This window comes from Anarrhichthys ocellatus, unplaced genomic scaffold, assembly GCF_004355925.1.
Source record: "Anarrhichthys ocellatus isolate YVR2014 unplaced genomic scaffold, GSC_Weel_1.0 scaffold45, whole genome shotgun sequence".
Lineage (NCBI taxonomy): Eukaryota > Metazoa > Chordata > Actinopteri > Perciformes > Anarhichadidae > Anarrhichthys > Anarrhichthys ocellatus.
The window spans coordinates 2,951,828-2,972,962 of record NW_022280075.1 but is presented as its reverse complement, the minus strand read 5'-3'; the positions used below and the strand labels follow the sequence as shown (position 1 = coordinate 2,972,962).

The window sequence follows — 21,135 nt, the reverse complement described above, 5'->3', positions numbered from 1 at the left end:
ACACACACACACACACACACACACACACACACACACACAGAGTAACCTGGGTGAAATGGCTATGTTGACCTAGGTGTTTTATTTACCAAGTGCCTGTTTACTTCTTCATTCCAAGCCGTCAGCTGCACCCTCAGAGGACAAACTACAGCGCTTCAGAGAATCCTCTGGATCAATACTCCTCTTGTCTTGAATGGTAAAGGAATGGCAGCCCAACAGACTGGGCCTGTGTGGTCAGTTTCAGGTGAAGAGTATACCTTGACTTAAGACTCCGTAATCATTTCTTAACCAAGCGATGATCATTACAATGAGGCTTTTTGGTTGTTACTAATATGATAAGTTTGCCAGTGAAAGGAGAAGAAAAAAAATGAAGATTGAGAATGAATGAATTGAGAGGAAGGGAGCACTTTTCACCTCAAAAAGTGATAACTAAAATCATGATACATACTGAGGTTAGACCAATATGTTTGTTTTCCTTTGGGCAGTGTATCCTTCTCTTGGTGTTCTACAAAGAATCGACAACTTGTACTCAAACCCAAGAAAACAAAGTATTTCCTAAACAACTCAATGTGGGCACACACCCTTAAGGCAGAATTGGGAGAGACCCCAATGACCAGGGCGAAGTGGTGAGTTCATGATGTAAATTAAGGTTTGCTGAATTAGTTTATCAGTATAAGCAGTATCACCATGGATTGACCGAATCTATTGCTATTGCCCATAGCCCTCGTGCACGCTCATCAATTTACAATGTGAATTTAAAACTGCGTTGGCATGAATAAATACTTGAATGAACACATGGCATGTCAAGTTGGAACAACGGGAGAACAATTTGCCACACAGGTTAATAACTGTTAACAGTATCGTTCAAAAGGAGAAAAAAGACAAAATGTACCTTTACCAATTGATGGAGCATCGATTGCATGGACTCCTAAATCAATGTACTAAGCAATGAAAGTATGCATCACAAAATAGGATTACCATTGAAGACTCACCATAAACAGGTCACATGGCAACACTGATTTTTTTCTGAATGTGAAGGTCCTGGAAGGAAGACCTGAACTAATCTGGTTCTGGAAACTGCAGTGCCCCCTGGGGACTTTTTTGGGGTCTTACATACTTCAACCAAGTGCCTGAGAGGGTTCAATCAGTGAGTACAGTGAAAACATCAATGATCAGAATTGAAGAAGGTGGATATCTGGATTCAGCCAAACGCAAAAATTGAGCAGCTCAAAGCCAAATACAAGTGACTTCATTTCTTTTGACAAGACTTTGGGCCATTTATACATTAAAATGATGGCTCTGCCATTGTGATATCTAGCCATATTGAAGAAATGTATGACAATGCAAGCAACAATGTCGCTGATACAGAATACCTTGAGGTATGTACATATATTTGCATGTGACAGGCTGCCACACTGAGACTGCTATTTTTTAGGGGAAGACAACATTAACTTGATGAATCATCATAGCTTTTAGCTTGTATTTTCACTCCTGAGTGGAGATCATTCTGAGCAAAGCAACATAATAAGAGGAATGGAAAGATTAGATGGGACAAGGCAGGCAGACAAAACATCTTTTCTCCGGGAGCTTCATGTATTTCTCTGGACTTCTGTATCTGTGAGTAGTACACTGCCTAATCATCTCTTTTTCACTATATTTTTTTATATTTGCTAATTGAACACTGATAAGGCTAATTGTAAAAGAAAAAGACGATCAGAGTTAATTAAAACAGAGCTATTGTTTAGTGATCGTTTTAATTTCATCTCTCACATGTGAATTTCTAATTCAATTCTCAGTTCATTAACGCAGCTTCAAGGCCTGACTCTATTCTGGGTGAGACAGGTGATACACAGCGATACACAGTCTGACACAAACCTGCTCAGACAAACACAAAACCCCACATGGACTTTGGTGGGGTCATTTTCTCATTAATTATTAACGCATTTGAACCCATTTAGACTCTTCACCAGTGTGAGCTGATCTCCTTGGCTGAAGAAATCACAACAGAAAAGTCTGAGAGGAGAGAGCCCCAGTTACAGTCTGACAGGAGATCAATTCCCTCCCATGCCTCAGGTGGTTCTTATGCATTGTACATTGAGAGTGGATGAGGCAGACATTGACCAAATAAATCAGGGGGATTTCACTGTACATCGAACCGAGTCTTTCCTCAGGGAATCCAGATTCCACAGGCTTCACATTTGTTCAAGCCTGTGGGAAGTACGTGGGCCTTTATAGATGTAGTCTGTAAAGAACAGGGTGAAAAATGCAAAACTAAATTTGATGAGTCAGTGTACAGTAAGCAGTCAAGACTCATCATTATAAACTACATTTAATAATCTTTTGAATACAAATCTTTGGGCATTTGCTTTTCTTTTGAACAGTGTAGGAAGACATTAAATCTGTAGTAGCTTTTTTTTGGTGGAAACATGTACTGAACACAATACTGACATATCAAATAGATTTAAATCTATGGAGCAAACTGGTTTGCAAACCTTTGCTTATTTACACATCCAGAAGTTACTGTGTAGACTCATTCAGTTGGAGTTGGGTTTCCTGTCACTTTACTAATGTAAGCTAATTACTTTCTCCGCAGGTTCACCACGAGTAATCCCCATCACATTTTCATCATCATCATCGTGGTTGTTCGGCTGTTACTGCTTGTAAAGGTAGAAGTGTTTTATTCAAAAAGGGCTCAATTCAAGCACGTTTCAACCACTCCTTGTGGAAATCAGGCGGCAACCTCCGGTTCTGCCGTGTGAAGCCAATACGAAAGTGTCTTACAACTTGCATTCTCTCTACTGACCAGCAGGGGCAACACCTCCGGTTGCAAAAAGAAGTCCGATTGTATGGAAGTCTATGAGAAAATGATCCTACATCTCACTTTGATTTATTCCCTCAGTAAACATCGTAAGCTTGAGTTTATGGTCTCAATCACTAGCTTCAAGTCTTCTTCAGTACATCATGATAATAATTTAGTAACATTTAGTCCCATTTAGAGTCAAAAAGACAATAAAGTGGATTATGCTTTAGGGCGGGCTTATTGTGATTGACAGGTGGCTGCTGCTACCAGAGCCGCATACGGCGTCTCTATGTCAGTCCTCTGCATTCCAAAAATGGTAACTTCAGCACATTGGTTACAAAAAAAAACATGGCGACGGCCTTATTTCAAGATGGCAACGACAAAATTGCCGAGCTCGAGGCTTCTTAACGGCAATCCACAAATCAATGGGTGAAGTCACGATGACTACGTCCACTTCTTATATACAGTCTATGGTGGAAATGCAACAGTGACCACTGACTTCAAAACAAGGGAACCGGAAGTGCAAACAATTATAACTCATTTCAGGGTTTCAAACATTCTTTCCTGCAGCACTCTATTGTCGTCTTTTTTTATTCTCTAATGAAGTGGAAAAAATGTGTAACCCCATTACATTTTTGCCATAATTACTGAAACTGCAGTAACCATACATTCAAGATATTTGCTGAATACTTGAAGAGAAAACTAAAAGGGCATAAGAAAAAACCTTTTTTACACACACACACACACACACACACACACTTCCATTTCTTCCCAGTGTCACTGTGTGAATTTGTTTGTTTACCTGTGTTCAATTGCCTTCAGTTTGATTCCCTCCATCCTTTCTTGAAGGGCTGCTTAATAGCCTCTTTCCTTTCAAAGGAGATTACATGGACATCTTGGAAGGGCCAAAAAGCCCAGAGATAGACTAGTTTAGTAGGAAGTCTGTGTACTTAAATTAATCTCACATCACTGTAATGAGTGAGGGAAGAGCTCAATGGTGAAATGGTGGGTGAAGAAATAAATGCGGAAAGATGGGCAGTAAGGAGAAAAGAGAAAAACAAAAAGATTAAAATGCATTTTCAATGATTGGTATAATGTATTAGATTCAGTGTAATGCTTTATAGACAATATGCGAGTCTCTTAATCCATTACTGTAACTCTAGGACACTTAATAATATCCCGGAGGTGCAGTCAACACAGTGGATTCACAGTTATATGGATCAAAGAAAAGCGGCAAAGGAACTGAACAAATTCATCATCTCAGATGTTATTTGGTAAAGGAAAATGAATTATTCAAAGAATAAAAGGGATGTTTAGATCAGTGTATTATTCAGCCTCCTCCTCATCAGTCTACGGTGCTGCCCAGCTTACTCTGTCTTTTCTTCCCACTGAAGTCTACTGTCACCCAAGACCCTGTGGTGAAAGAGACTGGAGGCTTTTCCTGCCTCTTGGACACTGTGCATAGGTGACCCAGTTAACACAAGACACAGAAATCCCTTTTGAAATGGGGAATTCCTCTGTTCCAAAATTTGATCAACAGAGGAATATATTTGCTTGTCCTTCCTGGACAAATGTGGTGCAATCACAGTCAAGGTTGTACCGATACAACAATCACAGGACTTTCACCCAGGAGACTCCTGTTCATGTCTCCTGGGTGTCAGCATTTAATTACTTTACTGTAGTTTTGTGGCGTAACGTCTATTTTACCAGTGATACTTGCGTGACAAACAAACTTACTTTAACCAAAACCACAATCTTTTACTAAGCTTAGCCAAGTACTTTTGTTGTGAAAGTAAACCTACATTGGAAGTTTATTTTGAAAAGCAACTGTATGCATGAAATAGATGGAAACTTGACATCACCCATTTCGTCGTCTTTTTCCCATCCAACAGCACACAACACACACACACACGTACACAAAATGTAAGAATCACGCTGTCTAGAGCAGAATTCAAAACCCTTCCTCTGAACTCCTCCCTCGCTCTCTTCTTCCTGCTGGTTATTCCAGCACGATGGTCATTTACATACACAATTCTTAACGTATCATGTTTTAACTTTCACAAAGTGGGTGCATTTATTTTTTTAGCATTCGTTAAATTAAAGGCATGTAAAAACTCGGATTCCCATTGTGCTGGATGGAGGCAGTCAAGCTGCTGTGTCCATAGTGCTAAACCAGTGGAGCGATGGCAAACGACACAGTAATCACTTTACAGTGTTCCGGGGAAAAAGAAGGCCTGCTCACCACAGGGAAGCTCCGTCCTCACAGCTAATCCTTTGCTCTCTCTCTCTCTCCCCCCCCCCCCCCCCCCCCCCCCCCCCCCCCCCCAATATATGTGCTGGAATCATTTAGGATAACCTTGATTATTTATTCTCTAAACCAATTTAACTCCCATCACCCTTCCCTTATATCTTATTCAAGGTGCGATGTCACCTTGAATAAGAGTATGGATGGTTTAAAGTCTCAAAACCAGAATTTCACCAGAACTGTGTTCGGTCTATCTCGACTGGAGGGAAGATACCCCAGGCAAAATCATCGTTTTTTCATGCACTGGTCAACTCTGAGATTTCGGGCTATTTTGCTTCCTTAACATGTCTTCTTACTAGTGGAAAGAAAACATCCAAAATACACATTTAGAGGTTTATTTTACTACACCTTTTCTATTTGCGTCTGTAGATTTCTCCTAAATCAAGCAAAAGATGATGCCTTATTTGCATGTTTAAAGATAACATTTCAGAAAACTTGTAACACAAAAAAGAATCGTCTTCATGTAAGTAATCAACTGGGGACATTTCATGGTGACATCTATTAGTTACAGTATTTACCCTATTCACCTATAGTGTCCAGCAAAATGTATGGAGTTCTACAATTCATATCTTTAAAGGCCTTTTCCTCAAAATTTGTTTTCTCCTACTTCAGTAGCACTCACAGACACAGAACTTTCCAGTCTGGAAGGTTTTTAGAGACGGGTTTGTTCATATGTCATTCATAGCCTGAACTTGTTATTCCTAAAAACATGGTGATTCCTGCCCGGCCACACTTAGTTGAAGCAATATCGCTCTATTGTAAGATCACAACAACCAAACAATGTTATTATAACTTCTTGAAATTATGGACAAGATCACGGGAAATTGGAGCAAAGTTGTAATAAACCACACTGACCCTGCAGCTCACTCTCAACCGTCGTGTGTGCATTCAAGAGGCAGTGAATGAAGACTTTGCTGAGCATCAGATCATAACACAAAAATGTATCATAGTACTATAATATGAAACAGAAAGAAATAAAAAAGTAGTGAGGAATAATAGGTGATATTGGGGTAAACGCATACAGCTCACGCAGAATAGTATATAAAGCATGGAAGAGGTAGACAAAAGAATGTTTCTGCTTGAATTCAATTTAGCAGCTTTTGTCAGCTATTCAAGGAGTCTGGCAATCAGCACTTGGATATGTGAGTTTTCAAAGCAACATCAGACAACAGAGCAACAAAGAGGACATCATCTGAGCTCAAATTGCAGATGCATTAATCAACAAAGTGTCGAAACAACTCAATGTCAAGAGGGAGAGCTTTGAACAAACCCTTGTAGTCAATGTGAAATCCAGACAAAATGCTTCAGTGGAGCCACAGAAGTCAGAGGTCTGATCAACAGAGAGATGACGAAAAAACTGTAGCTCACAAATGCTGCTAAATGGCATGCGACTATGCCCCATCTTTGTAGCAGTGTGTGTAGTGTTGAGTGAAAGTCATTATAACAAAGTAACTCATTTCATACATCGTACATTTTCAAACCCATTCATTCTTGTCATTGCTATTGAGCACACATTAGGAGAAAAGGAAGGGGACAATGCACATTAGCATCAGTGGCAACAAGTGAAGCAAATGTGGAAGTGCCTGAGGTCGTGATCACACAGACCACAGAGGTGCAACAACAACTGAAAACAGCTCGACAACAGCTCCGACACAGTACATTTCTTCAATCCCTGGGCCCAGGCCCAGCTGTGGCCCCCTAAGCCCCTGGAGCTGTTTGGGCCCCAGTGTGGCATCATGACGGGGCCTTTAGCCCAAAAAGAATTACGCTATCTTAACTTCTATGCTGGGCTAAAAGAAGAGAGAGGACCATTGTCAGGTCATGGTTTTAAAGCTGATGTGTTGCTGTGCAACATATCCTCATACAACTGTTTGTATGATATCTTCCAAAAAGTTATTTCTCATGTTTTGTGTGTTCTCTTACGAATGTTCAGGCGCCTGAGCCTCTGCATTGCAGAACCTGTTTAGGTTTTACAGTGCATTACTTCAGGCGCAGTCGCACGGCCAAATTCCAGCTGCCACTACAACATCAAAACGTGAAAGACCCTTGCTAGAGCCAGTGTTTGGTTTGTCCGTTCTGGGCTACTGTAGGAACAATGGCGGTGCAACATGCCCAACGTTATCTCGCAGAAATACGTAAAATTACCACAACCTCTTAACAGTGCATAACATGGTGGAGACACGTCATTTTTAAATTTTACGTGTCGGCACCACAGAAAGAATGCCTATGGAAAGTCAATTAGGATCCCCTGTTGTGTTGGACACACATAAAACAAATCCACGTGAATATGCAACGTTCAGAGCTAGTGACGTAGTACAAACAGTAAGAAGGACCGTTTGAGGGGAGGTGCATGGGTCAAACACTTTCAAGACCAATGTTTGAGACCGGAGTTAATGTCCCAAAGTGTTGTTGAGTTATTGTGAAGTTAACGTTAGTGACATTACTTTGTTTAGACAAAAAAAATCATTCGGGGCCCGGTGACGCTGAAGTTTTGTTTTCAAAGTTTGTTTTTGTTCATTTTCTTCTATTGATGATCAACAGCCTGAAATACTTTACAGGTATTCCTGTGGCTCATTAAAGCAAAAAAAGAGAAATCAGACATTGAGCTTTTTATCCTGATGCTACACTAAAACGGCATCTGAGGAAAACCTGCCACCCTGAGAAAACAAAAGAAAAACAATAACATAAATCAACCAACACCTTGTCAAGTCAGGCAGTGGTGTTGAGAAGGAGGCAGGGCAATAATTGCAGTCGTTTCATGTGTGTACCTGTTGTGTCAGCCGCCTCTGCCGCCCTTCATCCTCTGTCTGTCTGTTCTGTGGCCAGAGGACGAGAGTGGGCAACAATACTGCCAGCTGCGGCCACAAGCTGTGAGCAAAAGCCATTCATTTAAGAGGAGTTTTTGTTCAGCTTAAGAAGTGAAGTGGGAAGTTATTTCTTTGAAGAAGCCCCCTTTCTGAAGATTTGCTGATCAAAAACCGAATGTTCTGTAATTTGCCGGAACTCCTGTTGCACTTCTTTGAAAGGTCCGGTGCAATAAGAGAACGCTGAGACAGAAAAGAAAATGGGCAGTCGGCATTTCTGTAAAACACATGTGAATGCAATAAATATTTACAAATTGGGAAATTTCTATGATCTGGACAATACAATTCCTCATTTAACTACTTAGATATACGTATATATATTTTTTATTTTGTGTAAATAAAAGTGTATTATGCTAATCTGTCAGTTATTGTTACTCTGTAAAGACCAGTGTGCTGTCAAAACACTTGTTTTGACAGCACACTGGTCGTTACACTGTGCACCAAAGCACACAAACAGACGTAATTATTGCTCAACAAGAAGTTCAACCTATGAAAAAAAAGCTAAAAAAGAAAGAAAAATATCCTACTGTACATTATCACTTTCATGTTTTTCCTCAAACCTTGGCCGTGATGTGTCAATTTCTGACACAGAGTACACATGTATTAATACAGCGAAATATAGCACGAGGCAGCTGTGTCATTTTCTTTTCTTTTGTTCTCAAAAACATTTGAGACATCAATTATTAATGGAATGTTTCCCTCTTTACCCATCTATACCCCTTTATGTATTCCCCTTCTATTCAGACTAACCAAATATATAACTGCCTATAAATAATGTGTTTGTGCAGCTGTTCATTGATTTACACCAGCAATGGGCTGGAGTGGTTCTACATCAGAGATGGTTGTAAAAGCTCTAAACTGCCTCATTTCTGTGTTAAATTGTGTTCTCATACGATGAATACTCATATACAGTATATATTCTGTACGAGTTAAGCTGCTCCTCAAATATAATATGAGATTCTAACCATGTTACTAGATTAATCGAATAATAAAGCCTCCTCTGTCTTTAAGTCTAAAAAACTCCTCTATCTGTTGTGGGAATTACAGAGCGTTTACTTATTAGAATTTCTCGTAACAAGTAAAGAACAATTTGCTTGGTAGGATTTCTATAAATAAGATGCATATTTAAGATTAATACATCTTTAAATTTGCTAGGAGAACTCAATTTGAGCAACATTTCACTGGTCTTAGGAAGTGTTGTGTGTTATATATTTATCCCTATAATGCTCAAAAGTTATTTTCTAGATATTCAAGCTGCATTGTCTTTTTTACATATTAGACAATTAGAGCATATATTGAAGAAAAAAAAAAGTGAATAGTCTTTGCTTTTTTTGTTTTTAACATTTTGCAATATTCTTATGATAATGCATTTTAATCTTTGTAATGCCATGACTTTTTTGTATACATTTGTTTCGTCTATGAAACATAATGTCCCATTTTATCCTCTCACAAGTACATCTAGAAAACAGAGCTCTATATCCTTCCAAAAATATTTTGGTCGATGCAGAATGACAAACAGAACAGTTTCTTCTTAAGCTAAAGACCAGATACAAACATGTGGACGATGACTCTTTGCAACTACAAGAGAGAGAAAAAGATTGTGTGAGGAAAAAGATATTTGGCATCATTGCCACAGCAGGAAGTAAGAGCTGTGTGTACTGTGTGTGTGTACTGTGTGTGTGTGTGTGTGTGCGCTATGATGTAACACTGATGTGATTTAAAGGTTGGGAAGCAGAAATGAAGCAGAGTGTTCTGGATAGGAATGCATGGCTGGCTGGCTCTTTGCTGAGGCAAAAGCGAAAAAATGGACAAGACAGGAGCTGTGTGGAAATGAGAAGGCTGAAACGTGGCTCCCGCATGAAAAAACAAATATTCTTCAACAATCTGAAGAAAAAAAACACACACACACACACACACACACACACACACACACAAAAAGAGAGAGGGAATGTGCGGTGCAAACATCTGCTTATGTGTGTATTTCAAAAACAAACTGCAGCTCAGCCTCAGGTATAGTCAGCCTGCACTCTAATCTTCTCAACAAAGCTGACCTTGATGGGAAGTGTGGCCTTCTGTTTAATCAAATCAATTCAGCTTCACTGAATACGTTTGACTGTTTACACTAGTTTACAAGCTTACACTTGGCACAAAGTACTACCAACACTTGTTTTTGTAGAATATCATCATGATGCTAATTCTCCCAGGGCAGACGAAGAGAACACTTTGTACCGAAACCTCAACAGACAGGACTGCAGCAGCCAGTACAGGGGATGATTTACTCTTTATATTCTGCACTGACAGAAATAAACCTTTTTTTTTTTTTTGTTAATTTGAAAAATACCTTTCACATAACCACAGAAGAAGCCACATACATGTTTTTTAAACACATTTAGGTTGTTACATGTGCACAATACATTTTCAAGACATTTAAAAAGACTGTTTTAAGCAAATGTTTTAATTCTAAAGAATGTTCTAACTTTTAAAAACAGGGACGCATATTCATGTAGTGATACGGTCCGATACTTTAGCCGCAATGGGCTGCTGATTGATCAGATTTGTTTTGACATGGGCTCAGTTAAATGATATCCAATCTTAACCAATTCTTCATCACATGTTTACTTCATGGACTCACCTCTGCCCATGATCCTTTGTGTTAAAACAAATACAGCCATGCGATGTTGTCCGACCACACGGTCCAAAACTGTTTGCTTCTTTCCAAATCAGCAACACCTGCAATTACTGGCATGAACTTACATTTCCTGTGGCCAGCCTCGGCCTTTATTATACACACACCACCTAGTGCACGGAGGCATATTACATTTGAATGCAAAATATAATCACATGCAGCCAAAACTGCTTCGCCTTAAAGTATTAACCGACACAAGTGCTGTGAGAGTGCTACATGGAAAAAACAGAATAGGTTCAAAAAGAAAAAGGGTTTTATTCACATTACTTTTTGTAAAGGGTTACTGTCAAAAATACCTCAGCCTTGTAAAAAATGTGTAATTTTAGAAATTCTAAAAATATTGCATTTGAATTAGTCTAACAGGTCTAAATCCTCTATTTAGACCTGTTTTTTTCTGTCAGCCCGGGCAACACATAATAATTGACCTGCCCACTTTGCATTCAGGACAAGATGCTCCTGATATCTATGTGGCTGTTGACTCACTCCCTCAACGCTCGAATGGTCCATCTCGGGAAGTTCCTCAAGTTCCTGAAGGGAAGTCAGTGAGGAAATGTCGAAACGAAGATTGAAACAAGGAACTTCGTTGTCACGAGACTGACACTACTCATTGCAAACCACTTGACCGTCTCTTATCTGGCATGTTAATAATCTTCAGGTCTTAACACATTATGTTATATGATCCTATCACATGACAATATGGAGTAACCTAATCTATATGAACAGAGCATGCATTCATATGCAGAATCTGTAGCCAATGGGAAGAGATGTTGGTACCAGAAGCGCTCTGGTTAATTTAGTACTATTAGCCTTGACCAATCAAATCTGATGCAGGTAAACAGTCTTGGAGAGAAAACAAACAAACCGAAATACAATGTCGGCACCCACCGGCTATTGTCTTGTGAGGATTTATCTTTTAATTGCTTTAAAATGAGCTTGTAAACTCGCTACTTGTGAAACAATCTGGTCGTACACGTCGTCTCTCAACTCCAACTCCAGTCTCACATCTCAAGCTGCTAATCGGACTGTAAACAATAAGCAGTGCACAGAAAATGAAGTTCCACTAAATGGCTATAGGTTGCTGTCTCCAAGATATTATATATGTATGCTATGCACACAGTTTATACAGAGGTTTAGCTTGCTGCATTGTTTGCAAAGGTACACATAAGAATGGCTGCCACTCTGACCATCCTGCTACGTTGATTTAAATTGGAATGTTTGTTCTACTCCTATTCTATTTCTATACCCCATCCACTTTTTTTGATTTTCTGCCTCCAAACATGATCGTCCATTCCAGAAAGTGATGCTTGATGTGACACATGCTGTGTCCATGCTTTTCACTAACTGCAGTTGCGGTTTGTTTAATTTGATCAATCTGGCTGTTATTTAAAGCTTCAAATGTGGCACCTTTGATCATGACAAAAGGTTGACAAGAAGCTGTATAAATGGCACAAGCTTTTTTACTAATTAACTCATTACTACACATTGACTCCCTCTAACCAAGAGGTAGGTGAGGTGTGTACCAAACAGCTTAACATTCGCTTCAGGCTGTGTGTGTGTGTGTGTGTGTATGTGTGACCGCAGAAATAAATGAGTGTTCAGACAGGTAATATCCACAAGGCTTTCTGCCTTTAGCTATCTGTGTGTAGGATCAATCCCAGGCCATAGAGGACCACACTGGACCATTGTTATGGTATGGGGGAGGGATGGCGCCCCTGAAAAGGACCCTAATCTGGGGTGTGCAAAGTTGGGCTTAATGGTGGCAGTGAAATGAAGTCTGCAGCAGAAGGGAGGAGGAATGGCATAAAGCTTTGAGGAGAATGTCTAAATGGCAATTTAGACACAGAGTCTGATCATTTATATTTAGTATATGACTCTTGGGTTCCTTTGAACCAATAACCAAAACACAGGTGTGCATGTATATGTACAATTTAAGTATTCATTATTTTCAGAATGCCTAATTATTGATGAATTTGAATGCTCATGTGATTTAGACACCATCTCTATAGGAGCAGCATCATATCTTATACGTGTTATGTGACCGTTACAAAGAGATTAGTGTCACCAGTCGGCAAATAAATGACCACGAAGGAATGTAAGTTAAATCCTCCTTCTGAAATGTGGTGGAATTTGAGAACTTGTAAAACCCAAATTGACCAGCATTTGTCATGCCTCCTCATTACAGAGTGAATCATCATCCAGTCTTATTAGTCATTTGGATAAACACAGATCCAAAGTGACACTTCGTGGTGCTCTCTCGAGACTTTTCTAATCACTGCAAGTGTTTGCATGTAAATAAATATAAAACGGAATTCTGTCGTGTGCCGTTTGCAAAGAGTCTGTGTAACCTTCATTTGTGGTGAGTCATATTCCTACTTTAGAGACATTTTAACCAACATATGATCGGCGTTCCCCATAGAACACGTGGGCGTTGCTGTTAAATTGAGTTAGTCTGCCACCTCATGGACAAATCTGAGAATTTCGTGGGATTAATGAAAAGTGTTCATGAGGTATGTAAAGCTCGGATTGAGCACAGACAAGATCTCCACAGAAGTCACTGCATCCCAGGATCCATGTGATTGTGGTTGTTATTAACATTCTCTGAATTGGATCATTTCCAGTTAATTCACAATGAAATTATGGTGAATTCAATATCAATAGTATTTTTAATGAAAACAAAAAGTTGTATCATGTAAATCATATAAAACATGCAAGTCCTGTGATTTAGCTGTTCAACAGCGTTGGCCGTCACTGTATGTCAGGAACATGCTGTCCTCTAGTGGTCAATATACACAGCTGCATGGTACACGGAAAAACATCACAAAATACTCTTTGTGATTAATGGAGATGCACAAAATAATTATTTTTACACTACATTGTCATTTGCACTTGCAAATGACAATGTAGTACAATTTTGTTTTTACAAAATGTACCAAAAAAACTGGCACTGAGGAAGATCTTGGGTAGATAATAATTGGAATAAATATTAAACATTTAAATAATAACCTCAAAACTAAAAATAAATCTGGTTTGAATTGAAATCAAATGCCATTACTCGCTTGTTAACAAGATATTTAGCAAAGGCTGATTTATAAAGGAAACCATAAAGAGCATAATGGAATCTCTAAATGACAGGGGAAGTATGCTGTGTCTGCATATGCAGCTTTTACATTTGTTTTGTTGTTTCCCTCTCCATGTAACAGAGAAGACAGAGTAGAAGAACAGAGTCATCACAGTACAGAGAGACAATAAAACCAGTTGAATCAGATTCTCGGGAATTCACTGTTGCATGAATTGCCGCTCCTGCATGGTGTTGAGTGACTCTGGATGAAGTCAAAGATTTTAATAGTAAACAGACAGGAATGGACTATGCAAAACGCACAATAGGCTAGCCCCGCCTCTAGACCATGCCAGAAGTGTTTTTCACGCACGTCTCACATAACAGATACTTTAATTATTATGATTATTTAGGCTTCAAGTCTACAGGTCAAACTGTTTACCCCCCCACAGAGTCTCTGGCCGCAGAGCAGCCGCTGATGCAGTCATCTGTGTAGGTCCATTAACTGTTAGCAGCGGTGATGCACTCAGCTGTGTGTGGTTCCGTTACGTGTCAGCCAAACACACCCAAAACAATAAAAGTGAGCAAACTGTTTTTCACCAATGTGTCTCTGGCTGCAGAGCAGCGGCAGAGCAGCGGCTACTGTATGCAGTCAGCAGTCAACAGCAGCATCAGCAGTGAACATTTACCTTTGGATTTGCTCTCTATAAACTTCACATACTTGTGGAGTTAAAGCAATTTAATACATTATAGATTAGTATTTAGTATTAGTTGTACTTTCTCAAATGGGAATTTCCCTTACAATTCTTTATTGTAAATGTTGTATGGGTTATTCTGGATATTTTTTATATATTTACTATAGATGGTATTTTAACAGCAAATATGTATCGTGCTTAAATTGTTAATTGTTTGTAAAAAATATACATTTTAAACTTGAATTCAACATATTGATATTTATATATTTCATTTTAAATAAGTCTGTTGAACATGCTACAAAGCACCACAAAATCCTTGTGATTGAGGACAAAAGGACAATGTGCTTTGTTTTTTCTTAACCTTTATTGAACACAATAATTTCTGGCAGAAGTCATGATATTTTTTCCTCCTTTTCTCAGTTAGTACTCAGTATTTACACTGGTGACAGAGGACAGTCAGAGGAGTGAGAGCCTACCATTGCGTGGCCTACAGTATGAGAGCTGTTGTTTACAGAGAAGAGCTCTGGATCAAAGACAGTGACCTGCTGTTGCCAGTGGAGGCTCAAGTCCCCCGTCTGACTCAATATGAAGCATTTTGGGTATTACCCAGCTGTGGGTTGGTGATTCTTACTGTACGACAGAGAACCTTGGCAGGATGTTTTTTTTTCTCTCTTTTTCAAACACTGAAAAATGCATGTTGCTTTCTCTCCTCCTCGCAAATGCTGAGCAAGATTAAAAAATCTCCTAGATGTCTTTATTCTGAATGACTCAAGCGGTGAACTCAAAGAGAAAAATGCAAGGCTGCCTCTGTGTCATTCCAGCATTGCTGAGGTACCCGAACAATGGGGACAGACTCACCCCAATGTCCTCAACAGAAGGATCTCAGGAGCAGCCAACATGGGCAGAAAAGGTTTTCAGGTAAACTTGGTCTCACATTTGCAATTTCAGAACATTTTTGAGCACGTTTGTGGACAAAACAAAAAAAACCTCACATGGCTGTTTTTGTATATTTTTACACTGTATTTCAGCAGAAAAAGTAAAATTTGCTTATGACAACTATCCCTTTCTTTAATTACATATCATAGCTTTGTGAAGCCAAAACAGTTTTCTTTTGAAGCAAAAAATAGAGCGTTTGGGAAACAGACTACAAGCTACACAACACTTGACAGAAGATCAATACAATACATTAAGCCTTCATTATTATTTTTTTGTCATATTAGAAACTGTGATATTAATTTCTAATATATTTTACATGCTTTCTTCTGACAAATCCAACAATTTCAGATACTTTAGAGAATATGGGACCTGAGCAAAGTGTCATTGTGTCTGATACTTATGCAATGTTATGTAATGTAATGGTTTGCATGATGTGGTTGACTCATGTGATGCCAGTTATCAAGGATGAGGTGTCAGTATGTCCAAATATTTTTTAGGTGTAAATCCGGTTTATTACAGCGTGGCTTCTATTTCTGTAGCTTCGGCCATCATTTGTTATGGTGACATTGTTGACCAGGTAAGAAACACAAGCTGTCAGGCAGGTTGCAATCCCCTTTGTTTGAAAGTAAGACTGAAAGTGAGCAAACCTGAAATGCTGGTTTGGAACGGGTCTAACAGGTTCGGTATCATTATTTTTTCATTCATCTTTACAACCTGTCTGATGCTGCTTGTGTTTTTTTGCCCTATTGGACTTCCTTTCAGTGATGTTGCCACTTTCTCAGATCTCAGTTTCTCAGTAGTTACATCGGGCCCCGTCCCACGCTATTATGACAGGCCCCAGTGCAAGTTAGGTACCAGTTATGAAGCACACACACACACACACACACACACACACACACACACACACACACACACACACACACACACACTGTGGGCTGGCGTGGGAAAGCCAACGGAATCTAATTAAAGGAGCTTTATCCATTTCTCCTCTTGTTCTTTTTTCTCCTCTTTTGTTGCTGCTGCTTTTATGTTTGAAAGGCGTGACTTCTCCCTCAACTTGCAGATGTGCTCAGCTTGTCAGTATTGACATATTTTGCTAGCCATCATGTATCATGTCATCTCATTAGATTATCAAATAGAGACTTGACATCGGACAACATCAACATAAATATTACCCAGCAATTATCACTGCATATCTGTATATGACACAATAACCAAAGAAAATAAGATATGATTCATGTCATTTAATTTTTTTTTTTTTCATAATTTAGTTTTAGTTTTTAAAATGTATGTAGAATAACCATATGACTCAGCAGTTGTTTGGCAAGTACAATTTCCATCATAACGATAGAATTGATGGCAAAACACACCAAAAATAAGAAGTCTGTAATGAACCACAATCAGACCCATCATACATATTGGAACACATTGACTCAGCCATTCTGAATCTACAACACAATTTGAATCAAGCGCCGCTCAACTCACAGCTGTGAAATGTAGTGAATGAAAAAGGAATTCAGCAGAAGATGGAGATGTGAAACTTTTAATGGACAGACACTGAGAGGAACGGAATGCATGCCACCACTTTCTTATTCAAAGGCACTGTGTCTTTCCAGTTTGCTGCTGTTAGATCTCTGTACGTTGCCGTTGGACAATTCTGTTGCATACTACTACATCTTTACACAATCAAACTATTTTGCTCAACTCTACGACAAAGGACACAATGGATTCACACATTCACAGGGTACTAGCTTGCAGTCGAAGGTAGGAGGAACACTGTACAAAAAAAAAAATGGTCTGACTCAATTATTTACCTTCTACATCCCAAGCAGGGTACTAGCTTGGGAGAGAACATTTTGAAATCATTTAATTGACTTTCTAAACAGACTTTCTTAAAAAAGACCTTCAGACACCACACCAATTTCCTTGATGGTTAGTTAAAATAGGCCAAGTTTCTACATGATTCAGTTTGGTTAAAAAAGGACCCCTGAAAGGCTATGCTTCATGGATCGAGTGTGTAAATCTAGCCATAAAGCAAGCAATCTCTGTCTGTCTCTGAGTCTTTCGCATATCTCAAGAACCTTCATACTCGCCGGGTGTATTGTGGGGACTTATGGGAAGTGTAGTGTGGGGTTTGGCGCAATATTAATAAACTTTAAATAATCAAGCGAAGAGCTCCCCCGGGGACGGGGCTGTGCGGCCAGAGACGAGCATGACGTATGGAGCATACCTTTACAGAATGGATGCTGAATATATTAATGTTATGACCAAACTCCTCCTCTTTTCCCTAGAGTCAATGAGCGATGAAGAATGTGGCAAGCGGCACTTCTGGGGGGTCACGCAATCGGCCTGCCCCGTATGGGCACGCGCTCCGAATGTCACGCATTGAACGGCCACTGACTGAATTCATTTAAAGACCCCTTATTAGTCTTTCCATTTAAGCCACATTTTCAGAGTTAGGCTATTCAGCAAGTTACTTTAAGTAGGAATCGCTAGACATGGGCTTTTAGTTTTGAGAGTTTTTAGTTTTAGACTGCCTTTAAGGGGTTTAATGGCTGGTTATCTTACCAAATATTTAATGAGGACTGATAACAAAGTCACCTCTGTTGAGGTGTTTCTGTTCAGTGTGCATGCTAAAATGTTAACAAAGCTGTGCATGCTAAATAACCACAGCCAATTGGCATCAACCAAAGTCTCAAGCTTCATTATTAATATCCATCATGGGGTGCAATGTGTAAAAACTTGTGCTTGGATCAGGTTTATAGAGCTGACTGGTTGATGGTCTGAGCTGGTCTTAAGCGGACAGAGATAGTCAGATGCTGGTAAAAGTGGTACCTGTTTAACGCATACTACGTTTTTTTGGTAGGGCATATTAACTGAATATTGTGCTTATTTATTTTTACTGTGTGTATTTTTTGGCACAAATCAGCATGGTCTAGAAAGAGTTGTTGCTAAACCAACTTAACCTGATTTTGTAACTAAAAACATGAAGAAAACAATGTTTCACGAAATCTTAATTCTTTTGGTTGACTTTATTCTACTGTGTTGTTAGCCTGGAGTGTTTAGACTGGTGATGTATGCATCAACATTAGCCAACCACCCATCAAATCACTGCCACATGCTAAACTAAATGCAGTGTCCTGCCTGCTCTCATGGGTGTAGCAGTTTGGGTTTTGTTTCGGCATTAAAATGATGACATTTGGTTACAATACATTTAAATGCACAACAGGTCTCAGCTGCTGTTAGGTTTGATGTTGGCTCTCTGTGGCCACTGAACATGCACAATGAACAGATACATCTATAGGAGACAGATAATGAGCATGTAATCAGTCCTATCAGACACTGGGTAAACTGTTAAACTACACAAGTAAGTCAGTGCAGTCCTTTAAAACTTGTCCAAACACACCACTACATAAGTCTGTGTTCACTTTTTGGCTTTGTAGTATTTGTTCAACTTAACAAATTTAGAATTTCCTGTTTTTAGAATAACTTATGGCCAGGCATAACAGATAGTCATTTAATAATTTCCAGACATATTCCAGAACATTCCCAGTAAGTGGACCTTGTGCTAAGAAGTGCTAAAAGTGAATCTAGAATAAAGTGATACAACTACACTAAACCTACAACATATGTCACATCACTGCAGGCACACACAGACTAAAGACTCATCTGCAAGATGGTGGAAGCAGTGATGATGCAAACTCACTCCGACGACAAGTTGTGGTGAGAGAGAGAAAACGACGGCTGAGAGAAACAGATGTTCGGTCACTAAAGAGGTGCAGAAATCTCAGGCCGATCAGTTGTAAGCGGTGAACAACAGTGGTTAGCACAGAGAAGGCAACAATGGCTATGAACCGCAGAAGAAGGTGAGTTGAAGGCGGTTGACCCCAAGGAAAACAAACTTAATGTGTTATTCGAGAGCAATTGCTGGCAGTGGAAACTGGTGTGTCAAGAATTCAGCGAGTTTGACCAACAAGCCTGCAAGGGCTTGTTTTCTTTCAAGAAAAAAAGTCTGCTTCTCAGTTCAAACCTGCTGACTGAAATTGTTTTGACAAAACACACGTGGCCTTTTGAGTCACTGTTAAGCCCCAAACCTGTCAGTTAAAGAACTGATCCGAAATGTGTTAAAGGAGACCTCTAGAAAGGGTGAGGTGTATGTGTGAGAGAGAAGGAGATAAAGGTGTGTACTAACATCGACGGAAAGAAAACCAATTGGCCATATTGGCGATGCACACGTGAGCGGTGTCCCGTCAGAGGGGTCGCTTCCTTTGAAGAACGTGGTTTACGAGCGTTGGTGCGGAAAGGCTAGTGGGCTCCCAGACCGAGATGAGACGTGTACAGAGGATTCTTCATTTCTAGTTCCCACCTCGAACGCCACAGAGACCAAAACTAATACTTCAACTTGTGAGGTCAAAAATGACCAAGAGGAACTTGACCTCAAACTAAATTCAGGCAGAGTTCTGGTGTTTTTCAGGTCAAGACTCAATAGTGTGCCATGTTACTGGTAAATCTATCTATATAACTTAATCAACTTTCACTACATTGGCTACTTCCAAGAAGAAACAGTTGGCATTATTTACATCCTGTAGCATCCTTGTTCATTGGTCCAGTTGATATAATATATTTACCAGTGCTCACATGAACACACGTGGTATATTTGGTCACATGATCATTTTCAACGGGTGGATGAGGACTGAAAGCAGTACGAGCTGGTGAGACTGGTGGATTTCAGAATACAGTTTCCGTCAAATTCAGGCAAAATAAGGCAGTGTAGCTCCTTTGGAATGAGACATCCGAGTTGACACGGTATGACTTATGAAGTCTGGAAAATTGGACGGATTTGGCCCCTGAAAAGGATCACAATTGTAATCTACTATGTGACCATTTCCTTACCCCTAAACCAACCCAACCCTGTCTCCTAAAAATGACGCTCATATACAGCTAATTTGCAACAGCAAATACGTTGTGAAAGAAACTTTATGTCATCCAGATCTTGATTTTTATCAACATAATAAAATGTTAATGAACGTATCTCCAAAGTAACAAAATAATTTCTTTCATAATGTATTAGGCGGAACCATTTACCAATATACATGTACAGTATAAACAGAATTTTTAGGGAGACAGGGTTAAAACCCCTAAACTTTGACTTTAATAGCTTCCGTTTCTCATAGTTTAAGCTCGAGGGTTTCTCAGCTAGAACCTTATGGAGACAACGTTTAAGAAAAAAAAAAAAAAAAACATCTAAAGAGGAAACAAATGACAGCAACATGTACAGAAATACAGTAACTTTGCAAAAACAGGCATGCTAATGTTCTAATCTCTGGAAATAACACACTGAAAAAGGTAAATAGGCAGTAACGTCTGCACATTGTTTAAACACAACAAAATATCAACAAAGGAGGAAAGACCCATAATCATTACCGCGATGATGACCATACTGCATAAAGAATAGTAGTATTGGTAATTGGTAGCAGTCTTGCATGTGTATACATTATGAGGGCAGTAATCTGTGAAGTAAAGCTACAGTCCAACCATGGTTATCTACAAGAAAATAGTTTCCGTATTTAACAATTTATCAATTTAATATAACATACGAGAGAGAGGGTGAACTACAAGTACGAATTTTGCTTTTTTTCTGTGACAAATAAGCAAATAGAAACTGACGTAAAAGGAACTAAGGCATGTGAATGAGGTCTTTACATTTTCCTGGTCAGAAGACACTGTAGAAAGAGACCCATGAATTCTTTTTTTTTTTTTTTTATCTTTTTCATTGCTTTTTTTTTTTTTTTTTTTT

At 39.2% G+C, this 21,135-nt stretch overlaps 1 protein-coding gene across 1 annotated transcript in view; it reads right to left on the bottom strand.

Moving 5' to 3' along the window:
- zbtb16a (zinc finger and BTB domain containing 16a) overlaps positions 1–10,815 on the bottom strand; it is a 163,478-nt gene extending 152,663 nt beyond the window's left edge. The window contains exon 1 of the mRNA XM_031868968.1: positions 10,599–10,815. The gene's annotated coding sequence lies outside the window, so the exon portion shown is untranslated. The remainder of the gene's footprint in view (positions 1–10,598) is intronic.
- Positions 10,816–21,135: the final 10,320 nt, after the last annotated feature.